The following is a 13,354-nucleotide window of genomic DNA, read 5'->3' as shown; positions in this document are numbered from 1 at the left end:
ATAGCTGTCATTTATAACTCTGCAGTTTTGTGAATCACAGTGTCCCTGAGCTCCTTTCTTCAACTCGCTTTCTTGTGAGCTGGCCACAACACCGCAGGATTGCTTCAGGCCCTAGTGTGGTTCCGTCATGGCACGCTGAGCCTTTGGTTTATTCCTCTTCCTGGTGGGAAATGAGAGTTAAATTTGCCCGTCCAGACACCTCCAGCTAGTCTCTCATTGGTTCTCCCTACTCCTGTTCATTTTCCGCAGAAATTGCAAACTGGGCCAAACAGGAGGTTAAAGGCACTGACTCTCCAAGTGGGGAGAGTGTTAGTAAAGCGTCTGGAATGTTGCACCCGAGTACCAGGGGACGAAAACTGAGACACATTTGAACACGTTTCCACATCACACGGTGGATCATACTCTGGGTTCCACATGCATGTTTTAGCTGAAGGAAGAATCCCTTAAACCTGGAGAGTTGAGACCCATGGAATGGGTACCATGCAATATGACTTCAAAGGGTCTGCATTTGCTCACCAAACCTCACCAATACTATCACTGCTGTGTTTATGCCGCTGTACACATGCTTGATTCTCTTTCGGAGACATATAAATCCATAGGTTTTAAGATTCTTACTAGTCAGGTACATTCTTAGGCGTATAATATGGGGTGTTGAGTCCACTTCGTTGAGCAAGGAGTAGCTCTTGTCTATTACATATTTGGCTTCTGGAACGGTATCTGTGCTAACTTCCATCTCTGGTTTTATGCAGCACCCCAACTCACCTTTCCCCTTAAGCAAGCATAAGTTGGTTTTCTACATTTGAGACCCGGTTCTGTTTTGTAATTCAGTTCCTGTGTAGCCAAGTTTACATTCTGTGTAGTAGTGATATCTTATGATGTTTCTTTTTCTGTGTGACTTATTTCACTTAGAATCATCGTACCTGAATCCACTCATTATGCTGCTACGGGCCTGATGACATAGATTTCATTGCTGAGTGATATTGCATTGTACGTAAGTACCACAACTTCTTTATCCATTTTTCGCTTTCTGTGATATTGAACTTGTACCGTAAAGGAGGTTCTTGTAAACAGAGCCGTCCCAAACTTTGGGGTGGCTGTGTCTTTTTGATTTTAATTTCCCTAAGCTATAGGACCATAAGTGGAAGTGCCCTAGGCTCTGTTGCTTTGTTTTTTAGATGTTTCAGGAAACACCATACACTTCTCCAGAGTGGCTGTTGGCAATTTACATCCCGCCCATCATCATAACACGGCTCCCAGTTCTCCATGGCCTGTCCTGCCTTTCTGGATTTTACACTTTTTTCAGATGGCCCTTTAGACCGGGGTGCAGTGAGACTTCATTGTAGTGCAGATTTCATTTGCAAGCTTGCTTCGTTGGCGGAAAGGTGCGTATGCGTTTTTTCCTGAATATATTCAGGAAAAAACGCATACGCCCTTTTCGGCCAAGTGCATCATTGTGGACGTTCTGCCTCTTTTCCTATGCTTTACATGCAATTCCAGTCTACCTCCTGAAATCGGTTTCCTGCAATTCTGCCCCGCTTTCAAGTCCTCTTGGCAGCCTTACTTCAATATATTTTTGGACGATAGCTGTCATTTATAACTCTGCAGGTTTGTGAATGACAGTGCCCCTGAGCTCCTTTCTTCAACTCGCTTTCTTGTGAGCTGGCCGCAACAGCGCAGGATTGCTTCAGGCCCTAGTGTGGTTCCGGCATGGCACGCTGAGCCTTTGGTTAATTCCTCTTCCTGGTGGGAAATGAGAGTTAAATTTGCCCGTCCAGACACCTCCAGCTAGTCTCTCATTGGTTCTCCCTACTCCTGTTCATTTTCCGCAGAAATTGCAAACTGGGCCAAACAGGAGGTTAAAGGCAATGACTCTCCAAGTGGGGAGCGTGTTAGTAAAGCGTCTGGAATGTTGCACCTGAGTACCAGGGGATGAAAACTGAGACACATTTGAACACGTTTCCCGATCACACGGTCGATCATACTCTGGGTTCCACATGCATGTTTTAGCTGAAGGAAGAATCCCTTAAACCTGGAGAGTTGAGACCCATGGAATGGGTACCATGCAATATGACTTCAAAGGTCTGCATTTGGTCACCAAACCTCACCAATCCTATCACTGCTGTGTTTATGCTGCTGTACACACGCTTGATTCTCTTTCGGAGACATATAAATCCATAGGTTTTAAGATTCTTACTAGTCAGGTATATTCTTAGGCGTTTAATATGGGGTGTTGAGTCCACTTCGTTGAGCAAGGAGTAGCTCTTGTCTATTACATATTTGGCTTCTGGAACGGTATCTGTGCTAACTTCCATCTCTGGTTTTATGCAGCACCCCAACTCACCTTTCCCCTTAAGCAAGCATAAGTTGGTTTTCTACATTTGAGACCCTGTTCTGTTTTGTAATTCAGTTGCTGTGTAGCCAAGTTTACATTCCGTGTAGTAGTGATATCTTATGATGTTTCTTTTTCTGTGTGACTTATTTCACTTAGAATCATTGTACCTGAATCCACTCATTATGCTGCTATGGGCCTGATGACATAGATTTCATTGCTGAGTGATATTGCATTGTACGTAAGTACCACAAGTTCTTTATCCATTTTTCGCTTTCTGTGATATTGAACTTGTACCGTAAACGAGGTTCTTGTACACAGAGCCATCCCAAACTTTGGGGTGGCTGTGTCTTTTTGATTTTAATTTCCCTAAGCTATAGGACCATAAGTGGAAGTGCCCTAGGCTCTGTTGCTTTGTTTTTTAGATGTTTCAGGAAACACCATACACTTCTCCAGAGTGGCTGTTGGCAATTTACATCCCCCCCATCAGCATAACAAGGCTCCCAGTTCTCCATGGCCTGTCCTGCCTTTCTGGATTTTACACTTTTTTCAAATGGCCCTTTTGATCAGGGGGCAGTGAGACTTCATTGTACTGCAGATTTCTTTGCAAGCTTGCTTGGTTGGCCAAAAAGGGCGTATGCGTTTTTTCCTGAATATATTCAGGAAAAAACGCATATGCCCTTTGTGGCCAAGTGAATCATTGTGGACGTTCTGCCTCTTTTCCTATGCTTTACATGCAATTCCAGTCTACCTCCTGAAATCGGTTTCCTGCAATTCTGCCCCGCTTTGAAGTCCTCTTGGCAGCCTTACTTCAATATATTTTTGGACGATAGCTGTCATTTATAACTCTGCAGGTTTGTGAATGACAGTGTCCCTAAGTTCCTTTCTTCAACTCGCTTTCTTGTGAGCTGGCCGCAACACCGCAGGATTGCTTGAGGCCCTAGTGTGGTTACGGCATGGCACGCTGAGCCTTTGGTTAATTCCTCTTCCTGGTGGGAAATGAGAGTTAAATTTGCCCGTCCAGACACCTCCAGCTAGTCTCTCATTGGTTCTCCCTACTCCTGTTCATTTTCCGCAGAAATTGCAAACTGGGCCAAACAGCAGTTTAAAGGCACTGACTCTCCAAGTGGGGAGAGTGTTAGTAAAGCGTCTGGAATGTTGCACCCGAGTACCAGGGGATGAAAACTGAGACACATTTGAACACGTTTCCCGATCACACGGTGGATCATACTCTGGGTTCCACATGCATGTTTTAGCTGAAGGAAGAATCCCTTAAACCTGGAGAGTTGAGACCCATGGAATGGGTACCATGCAATATGACTTCAAAGGGTCTGCATTTGCTCACCAAACCTCACCAATCCTATCACTGCTGTGTTTATGCCGCTGTACACACGCTTGATTCTCTTTCGGAGAAATATAAATCCATAGGTTTTCAGATTCTCACTAGTCAGGTATATACTTCGGCGTTTAATATGGGGTGTTGAGTCCACTTCGTTGAACAAGGAGTAGCTCTTGTCTATTACATATTTGGCTTCTGGAACGGTATCTGTGCTAACTTCCATCTCTGGTTTTATGCAGCACCCCAACTCACCTTTCCCCTTAAGCAAGCATAAGTTGGTTTTCTACATTTGAGACCCTGTTCTGTTTTGTAATTCAGTTCCTGTGTAGCCAAGTTTACATTCCATGTAGTAGTGATATCTTATGATGTTTCTTTTTCTGTGTGACTTATTTCACGTAGAATCATCGTACCTGAATCCACTCATTATGCTGCTACGGTCCTGATGACATAGATTTCATTGCTGAGTGATATTGCATTGTACGTAAGTACCACAACTTCTTTATCCATTTTTCACTTTCTGTGATATTGAACTTGTACTGTAAATGAGGTTCTTGTAAGCAGAGCCGTCCCACACTTTGGGGTGGCTGTGTCTTTTTTATTTTAATTTCCCTAAGCTATAGGACCATAAGTGGAAGTGCCCTAGGCTCTGTTGCTTTGTTTTTTAGATGTTTCAGGAAACACCGTACACTTCTCCAGAGTGGCTGTTGGCAATTTACATCCCGCCCATCAGCATAACAAGGCTCCCAGTTCTCCATGGCCTGTCCTGCCTTTCTGGATTTTACACTTTTTTCAGATGGCCCTATTGACCGGGGGGCAGTGAGACTTCATTGTAGTGCAGATTTCCTTTGCAAGCTTGCTTGGTTGGCCAAAAAGGGCGTATGAGTTTTTTCCTGAATATATTCAGGAAAAAACGCATACACACTTTTTGGCCAAGTGCATCATTGTGGACTTTCTGCCTCTTTTCCTATGCTTTACATGCAATTCCAGTCTACCTCCTGAAATCGGTTTCCTGCAATTCTGCCCCGCTTTCAAGTCCTCTTGGCAGCCTTACTTCAATATATTTTTGGACGATAGCTGTCATTTATAACTCTGCAGGTTTGTGAATGACAGTGTCCCTGAGTTCTTTCTTCAACTAAATTTCTTGTGAGCTGGCCACAACACTGCAGGATTGCTTCAGGCCCTAGTGTGGTTCCGGCATGGCACGCTGAGCCTTTGGTTAATTCCTCTTCCTGGTGGGAAATGAGAGTTAAATTTGCCCGTCCAGACACCTGCAGCTAGTCTCTCATTGGTTCTCCTTATTCCTGTTTATCTTACGCAGAAATTGCAAACTGGGCCAAACAGGAGGTTAAAGGCACTGACTCTCCAAGTGTGGAGAGTGTTAGTGAAGCGTCTGGAATGTTGCACCCGAGTACCAGGGGATGAAAACTGAGACACATTTGAACACGTTTCCCGATCACACAGTGGATCATACTCTGGTTTCCACATGCATGTTTTAGCTGAAGGAAGAATCCCTTAAACCTGGAGAGTTGAGACCCATGAAATGGGTACCATGCAGTATGACTTCAAAGGGTCTGCATTTGCTCACCGAACATCAACAATCCTATCACTGCTGCATTTCTGCCGCTGTTCACACGCTTGATTCTCTTTCGAAGACATATAAATCCATAGTTTTTAAGATTCTTACTAGTCAGGTATATTCTTAGGCGTTTAATATGGGGTGTTGAGTCCACTTCGTTGAGCAAGGAGTAGCTCTTGTCTATTACATATTTGGCTTATGGAACGGTATCTGTGCTAATTTCAATCTCTGGTTTTATGCAGCACCCCAACTCACCTTTCCCCTTAAGCAAGCATAAGTTGGTTTTCTACATTTGAGACCCTGTTCTGTTTTGTAATTCAGTTCCTGTGTAGCCAAGTTTACATTCCGTGTAGTAGTGATATCTTATGATGTTTCTTTTTCTGTGTGACTTATTTCACTTAGACTCATCATACGTGAATCCACTCATTATGCTGCTACGGGCCTGATGACATAGATTTCATTGCTGTGTGATATTGCATTGTACGTAAGTACCAGAACTTCTTTATCCATTTTTCGCTTTCTGTGATATTGAACTTGTACCGTAAAGGAGGTTCTTGTAAACAGAGCCGTCCCAAACTTTGGGGTGGCTGTGTCTTTTTGATTTTAATTTCCCTAAGCTATAGGACCATAAGTGGAAGTGCCCTAGGCTCTGTTGCTGTGTTTTTTAGATGTTTCAGGAAACACCATACACTTCTCCAGAGTGGCTGTTGGCAATTTACATCTGACCCAGCAGCATAACAAGGCTCCCAGTTCTCCATGGCCTGTCCTGCCTTTCTGGATTTTACACTTTTTTCAGATGGCCCTTTTGACTGGGGGGCAGTGAGACTTCATTGTAGTGCAGATTTCCTTTGCAGGATTGCTTGTTTGGCCAAAAAGGGCTTATGCGTTGTTTCCTGAATATATTCAGGAAAAAACGCATACGCCCTTTTTGGCCAAGTGCATCATTGTGGACGTTCTTCCTCTTTTCCTATGCTTTAAATGCAATTCCAATCTACCTCCTGAAATCGGTTTCCTGCAATTCTGCCCTGCTTTCAAGTCCTCTTGGCAGCCTTACTTCAATATATTTTTGGACGATATTTGTCATTTATAACTCTGCAGGTTTGTGAATGACAGTGCCCCTGAGCTCCTTTCTTCAACTCGCTTTGTTGTGAGCTGGCCGCAACAGCGCAGGATTGCTTCAGGCCCTAGTGTGGTTCCGGCATGGCACGCTGAGCCTGTGGTTAATTCCTCTTCCTGGTGGGAAATGAGAGTTAAATTTGCCCGTCCAGACACCTCCAGCTAGTCTCTCATTGGTTCTCCCTATTCCTGTTCATTTTCCGCAGAAATTGCAAACTGGGCCAAACAGGAAGTTAAAGGCACTGACTCTCCAAGTGGGGAGAGTGTTATTAAAGCGTCTGTAATGTTGCACCCGAGTACCATGGGACAAAAACTGAAACACATTTGAACACGTTTCCCGATCACACGGTGGATCATACTCTGGGTTCCACATGCATGTTTTAGCTGAAGGAAGAATCCCTTAAACCTGGAGAGTTGAGACCTATGGAAAGGGGACCATGCAATATGACTTCAAAGGGTCTGCATTTGCTCACCGAACCTCACCAATCCTATCACTGCTGCGTTTATGCCGCTGTACACACGCTTGATTCTCTTTCGGAGACATATAAATCCATAGGTTTTAAGATTCTTACTAGTCAGGTATATTGTTAGACGTTTAATATGGGGTGTTGAGTCCACTTCGTTGAGCAAGGAGTAGCTCTTGTCTATTACATATTTGGCTTATGGAACGGTATCTGTGCTAATTTCAATCTCTGGTTTTATGCAGCACCCCAACTCACCTTTCCACTTAAGCAAGCATAAGTTGGTTTTCTACATCTGAGACCCTGTTCTGTTTTGTAATTCAGTTCCTGTGTAGCCAAGTTTACATTCCGTGTAGTAGTGACATCTTATGATGTTTCTTTTTCTGTGTGACTTATTTCACTTAGACTCATTATACGTGAATCCACTCATTATGCTGCTACGGGCCTGATGACATAGATTTCATTGCTGAGTGATATTGCATTGTACGTAAGTACCACAACTTCTTTATCCATTTTTCGCTTTCTGTGATATTGAACTTGTACTGTAAACGAGGTTCTTGTACACAGAGCCGTCCCACACTTTGGGGTGGCTGTGTCTTTTTGATTTTAATTTCCCTAAGCTATAGGACCATAAGTGGAAGTGCCCTAGGCTCTGTTGCTTTGTTTTTTAGATGTTTCTGGAAACACCATACACTTCTCCAGAGTGGCTGTTGGCAATTTACATCCCCCCCATCAGCATAACAAGGCTCCCAGTTCTCCATGGCCTGTCCTGCCTTTCTGGATTTTACACTTTTTTCAAATGGCCCTTTTGATCAGGGGGCAGTGAGACTTCATTGTACTGCAGATTTCTTTGCAAGCTTGCTTGGTTGGCCAAAAAGGGCGTATGCGTTTTTTCCTGAATATATTCAGGAAAAAACGCATATGCCCTTTGTGGCCAAGTGAATCATTGTGGACGTTCTGCCTCTTTTCCTATGCTTTACATGCAATTCCAGTCTACCTCCTGAAATCGGTTTCCTGCAATTCTGCCCCGCTTTGAAGTCCTCTTGGCAGCCTTACTTCAATATATTTTTGGACGATAGCTGTCATTTATAACTCTGCAGGTTTGTGAATGACAGTGTCCCTAAGTTCCTTTCTTCAACTCGCTTTCTTGTGAGCTGGCCGCAACACCGCAGGATTGCTTGAGGCCCTAGTGTGGTTACGGCATGGCACGCTGAGCCTTTGGTTAATTCCTCTTCCTGGTGGGAAATGAGAGTTAAATTTGCCCGTCCAGACACCTCCAGCTAGTCTCTCATTGGTTCTCCCTACTCCTGTTCATTTTCCGCAGAAATTGCAAACTGGGCCAAACAGCAGTTTAAAGGCACTGACTCTCCAAGTGGGGAGAGTGTTAGTAAAGCGTCTGGAATGTTGCACCCGAGTACCAGGGGATGAAAACTGAGACACATTTGAACACGTTTCCCGATCACACGGTGGATCATACTCTGGGTTCCACATGCATGTTTTAGCTGAAGGAAGAATCCCTTAAACCTGGAGAGTTGAGACCCATGGAATGGGTACCATGCAATATGACTTCAAAGGGTCTGCATTTGCTCACCAAACCTCACCAATCCTATCACTGCTGTGTTTATGCCGCTGTACACACGCTTGATTCTCTTTCGGAGAAATATAAATCCATAGGTTTTCAGATTCTTACTAGTCAGGTATATACTTCGGCGTTTAATATGGGGTGTTGAGTCCACTTCGTTGAGCAAGGAGTAGCTCTTGTCTATTACATATTTGGCTTCTGGAACGGTATCTGTGCTAACTTCCATCTCTGGTTTTATGCAGCACCCCAACTCACCTTTCCCCTTAAGCAAGCATAAGTTGGTTTTCTACATTTGAGACCCTGTTCTGTTTTGTAATTCAGTTCCTGTGTAGCCAAGTTTACATTCCATGTAGTAGTGATATCTTATGATGTTTCTTTTTCTGTGTGACTTATTTCACGTAGAATCATCGTACCTGAATCCACTCATTATGCTGCTACGGGCCTGATGACATAGATTTCATTGCTGAGTGATATTGCATTGTACGTAAGTACCACAACTTCTTTATCCATTTTTCACTTTCTGTGATATTGAACTTGTACTGTAAATGAGGTTCTTGTAAGCAGAGCCGTCCCACACTTTGGGGTGGCTGTGTCTTTTTTATTTTAATTTCCCTAAGCTATAGGACCATAAGTGGAAGTGCCCTAGGCTCTGTTGCTTTGTTTTTTAGATGTTTCAGGAAACACCGTACACTTCTCCAGAGTGGCTGTTGGCAATTTACATCCCGCCCATCAGCATAACAAGGCTCCCAGTTCTCCATGGCCTGTCCTGCCTTTCTGGATTTTACACTGTTTTCAGATGGCCCTATTGACCGGGGGGCAGTGAGACTTCATTGTAGTGCAGATTTCCTTTGCAAGCTTGCTTGGTTGGCCAAAAAGGGCGTATGAGTTTTTTCCTGAATATATTCAGGAAAAAACGCATACACACTTTTTGGCCAAGTGCATCATTGTGGACGTTCTGCCTCTTTTCCTATGCTTTACATGCAATTCCAGTCTACCTCCTGAAATCGGTTTCCTGCAATTCTGCCCCGCTTTCAAGTCCTCTTGGCAGCCTTACTTCAATATATTTTTGGACGATAGCTGTCATTTATAACTCTGCAGGTTTGTGAATGACAGTGTCCCTGAGTTCTTTCTTCAACTAAATTTCTTGTGAGCTGGCCACAACACTGCAGGATTGCTTCAGGCCCTAGTGTGGTTCCGGCATGGCACGCTGAGCCTTTGGTTAATTCCTCTTCCTGGTGGGAAATGAGAGTTAAATTTGCCCGTCCAGACACCTGCAGCTAGTCTCTCATTGGTTCTCCTTATTCCTGTTTATCTTACGCAGAAATTGCAAACTGGGCCAAACAGGAGGTTAAAGGCACTGACTCTCCAAGTGTGGAGAGTGTTAGTGAAGCGTCTGGAATGTTGCACCCGAGTACCAGGGGATGAAAACTGAGACACATTTGAACACGTTTCCCGATCACACAGTGGATCATACTCTGGTTTCCACATGCATGTTTTAGCTGAAGGAAGAATCCCTTAAACCTGGAGAGTTGAGACCCATGAAATGGGTACCATGCAGTATGACTTCAAAGGGTCTGCATTTGCTCACCGAACGTCAACAATCCTATCACTGCTGCATTTCTGCCGCTGTTCACACGCTTGATTCTCTTTCGAAGACATATAAATCCATAGTTTTTAAGATTCTTACTAGTCAGGTATATTCTTAGGCGTTTAATATGGGGTGTTGAGTCCACTTCGTTGAGCAAGGAGTAGCTCTTGTCTATTACATATTTGGCTTATGGAACGGTATCTGTGCTAATTTCAATCTCTGGTTTTATGCAGCACCCCAACTCACCTTTCCCCTTAAGCAAGCATAAGTTGGTTTTCTACATTTGAGACCCTGTTCTGTTTTGTAATTCAGTTCCTGTGTAGCCAAGTTTACATTCCGTGTAGTAGTGATATCTTATGATGTTTCTTTTTCTGTGTGACTTATTTCACTTAGACTCATCATACGTGAATCCACTCATTATGCTGCTACGGGCCTGATGACATAGATTTCATTGCTGTGTGATATTGCATTGTACGTAAGTACCAGAACTTCTTTATCCATTTTTCGCTTTCTGTGATATTGAACTTGTACCGTAAAGGAGGTTCTTGTAAACAGAGCCGTCCCAAACTTTGGGGTGGCTGTGTCTTTTTGATTTTAATTTCCCTAAGCTATAGGACCATAAGTGGAAGTGCCCTAGGCTCTGTTGCTGTGTTTTTTAGATGTTTCAGGAAACACCATACACTTCTCCAGAGTGGCTGTTGGCAATTTACATCTGACCCAGCAGCATAACAAGGCTCCCAGTTCTCCATGGCCTGTCCTGCCTTTCTGGATTTTACACTTTTTTCAGATGGCCCTTTTGACTGGGGGGCAGTGAGACTTCATTGTAGTGCAGATTTCCTTTGCAGGATTGCTTGTTTGGCCAAAAAGGGCTTATGCGTTGTTTCCTGAATATATTCAGGAAAAAACGCATACGCCCTTTTTGGCCAAGTGCATCATTGTGGACGTTCTTCCTCTTTTCCTATGCTTTAAATGCAATTCCAATCTACCTCCTGAAATCGGTTTCCTGCAATTCTGCCCTGCTTTCAAGTCCTCTTGGCAGCCTTACTTCAATATATTTTTGGACGATATTTGTCATTTATAACTCTGCAGGTTTGTGAATGACAGTGCCCCTGAGCTCCTTTCTTCAACTCGCTTTGTTGTGAGCTGGCCGCAACAGCGCAGGATTGCTTCAGGCCCTAGTGTGGTTCCGGCATGGCACGCTGAGCCTGTGGTTAATTCCTCTTCCTGGTGGGAAATGAGAGTTAAATTTGCCCGTCCAGACACCTCCAGCTAGTCTCTCATTGGTTCTCCCTATTCCTGTTCATTTTCCGCAGAAATTGCAAACTGGGCCAAACAGGAAGTTAAAGGCACTGACTCTCCAAGTGGGGAGAGTGTTATTAAAGCGTCTGTAATGTTGCACCCGAGTACCATGGGACAAAAACTGAAACACATTTGAACACGTTTCCCGATCACACGGTGGATCATACTCTGGGTTCCACATGCATGTTTTAGCTGAAGGAAGAATCCCTTAAACCTGGAGAGTTGAGACCTATGGAAAGGGGACCATGCAATATGACTTCAAAGGGTCTGCATTTGCTCACCGAACCTCACCAATCCTATCACTGCTGCGTTTATGCCGCTGTACACACGCTTGATTCTCTTTCGGAGACATATAAATCCATAGGTTTTAAGATTCTTACTAGTCAGGTATATTGTTAGGCGTTTAATATGGGGTGTTGAGTCCACTTCGTTGAGCAAGGAGTAGCTCTTGTCTATTACATATTTGGCTTATGGAACGGTATCTGTGCTAATTTCAATCTCTGGTTTTATGCAGCACCCCAACTCACCTTTCCACTTAAGCAAGCATAAGTTGGTTTTCTACATCTGAGACCCTGTTCTGTTTTGTAATTCAGTTCCTGTGTAGCCAAGTTTACATTCCGTGTAGTAGTGACATCTTATGATGTTTCTTTTTCTGTGTGACTTATTTCACTTAGACTCATTATACGTGAATCCACTCATTATGCTGCTACGGGCCTGATGACATAGATTTCATTGCTGAGTGATATTGCATTGTACGTAAGTACCACAACTTCTTTATCCATTTTTCGCTTTCTGTGATATTGAACTTGTACTGTAAACGAGGTTCTTGTACACAGAGCCGTCCCACACTTTGGGGTGGCTGTGTCTTTTTGATTTTAATTTCCCTAAGCTATAGGACCATAAGTGGAAGTGCCCTAGGCTCTGTTGCTTTGTTTTTTAGATGTTTCTGGAAACACCATACACTTCTCCAGAGTGGCTGTTGGCAATTTACATCCCCCCCATCAGCATAACAAGGCTCCCAGTTCTCCATGGCCTGTCCTGCCTTTCTGGATTTTACACTTTTTTCAAATGGCCCTTTTGATCAGGGGGCAGTGAGACTTCATTGTACTGCAGATTTCTTTGCAAGCTTGCTTGGTTGGCCAAAAAGGGCGTATGCGTTTTTTCCTGAATATATTCAGGAAAAAACGCATATGCCCTTTGTGGCCAAGTGAATCATTGTGGACGTTCTGCCTCTTTTCCTATGCTTTACATGCAATTCCAGTCTACCTCCTGAAATCGGTTTCCTGCAATTCTGCCCCGCTTTGAAGTCCTCTTGGCAGCCTTACTTCAATATATTTTTGGACGATAGCTGTCATTTATAACTCTGCAGGTTTGTGAATGACAGTGTCCCTAAGTTCCTTTCTTCAACTCGCTTTCTTGTGAGCTGGCCGCAACACCGCAGGATTGCTTGAGGCCCTAGTGTGGTTACGGCATGGCACGCTGAGCCTTTGGTTAATTCCTCTTCCTGGTGGGAAATGAGAGTTAAATTTGCCCGTCCAGACACCTCCAGCTAGTCTCTCATTGGTTCTCCCTACTCCTGTTCATTTTCCGCAGAAATTGCAAACTGGGCCAAAAAGCAGTTTAAAGGCACTGACTCTCCAAGTGGGGAGAGTGTTAGTAAAGCCTCTGGAATGTTGCACCCGAGTACCAGGGGATGAAAACTGAGACACATTTGAACACGTTTCCCGATCACACAGTGGATCATACTCTGGGTTCCACATGCATGTTTTAGCTGAAGGAAGAATCCCTTAAACCTGGAGAGTTGAGACCCATGGAATGGGTACCATGCAATATGACTTCAAAGGATCTGCATTTGCTCACCAAACCTCACCAATCCTATCACTGCTGTGTTTATGCCGCTGTACACACGCTTGATTCTCTTTCGGAGACATATAAATCCATAGGTTTTCAGATTCTTAGTAGTCAGGTATATACTTCGGCGTTTAATATGGGGTGTTGAGTCCACTTCGTTGAGCAAGGAGTAGCTCTTGTCTATTACATATTTGGCTTCTGGAACGGTATCTG

This window comes from Orcinus orca, chromosome 2, assembly GCF_937001465.1.
Source record: "Orcinus orca chromosome 2, mOrcOrc1.1, whole genome shotgun sequence".
NCBI classification, from domain to species: Eukaryota; Metazoa; Chordata; class Mammalia; order Artiodactyla; family Delphinidae; genus Orcinus; species Orcinus orca.
Note: the sequence above shows the minus strand (reverse complement) of the source record.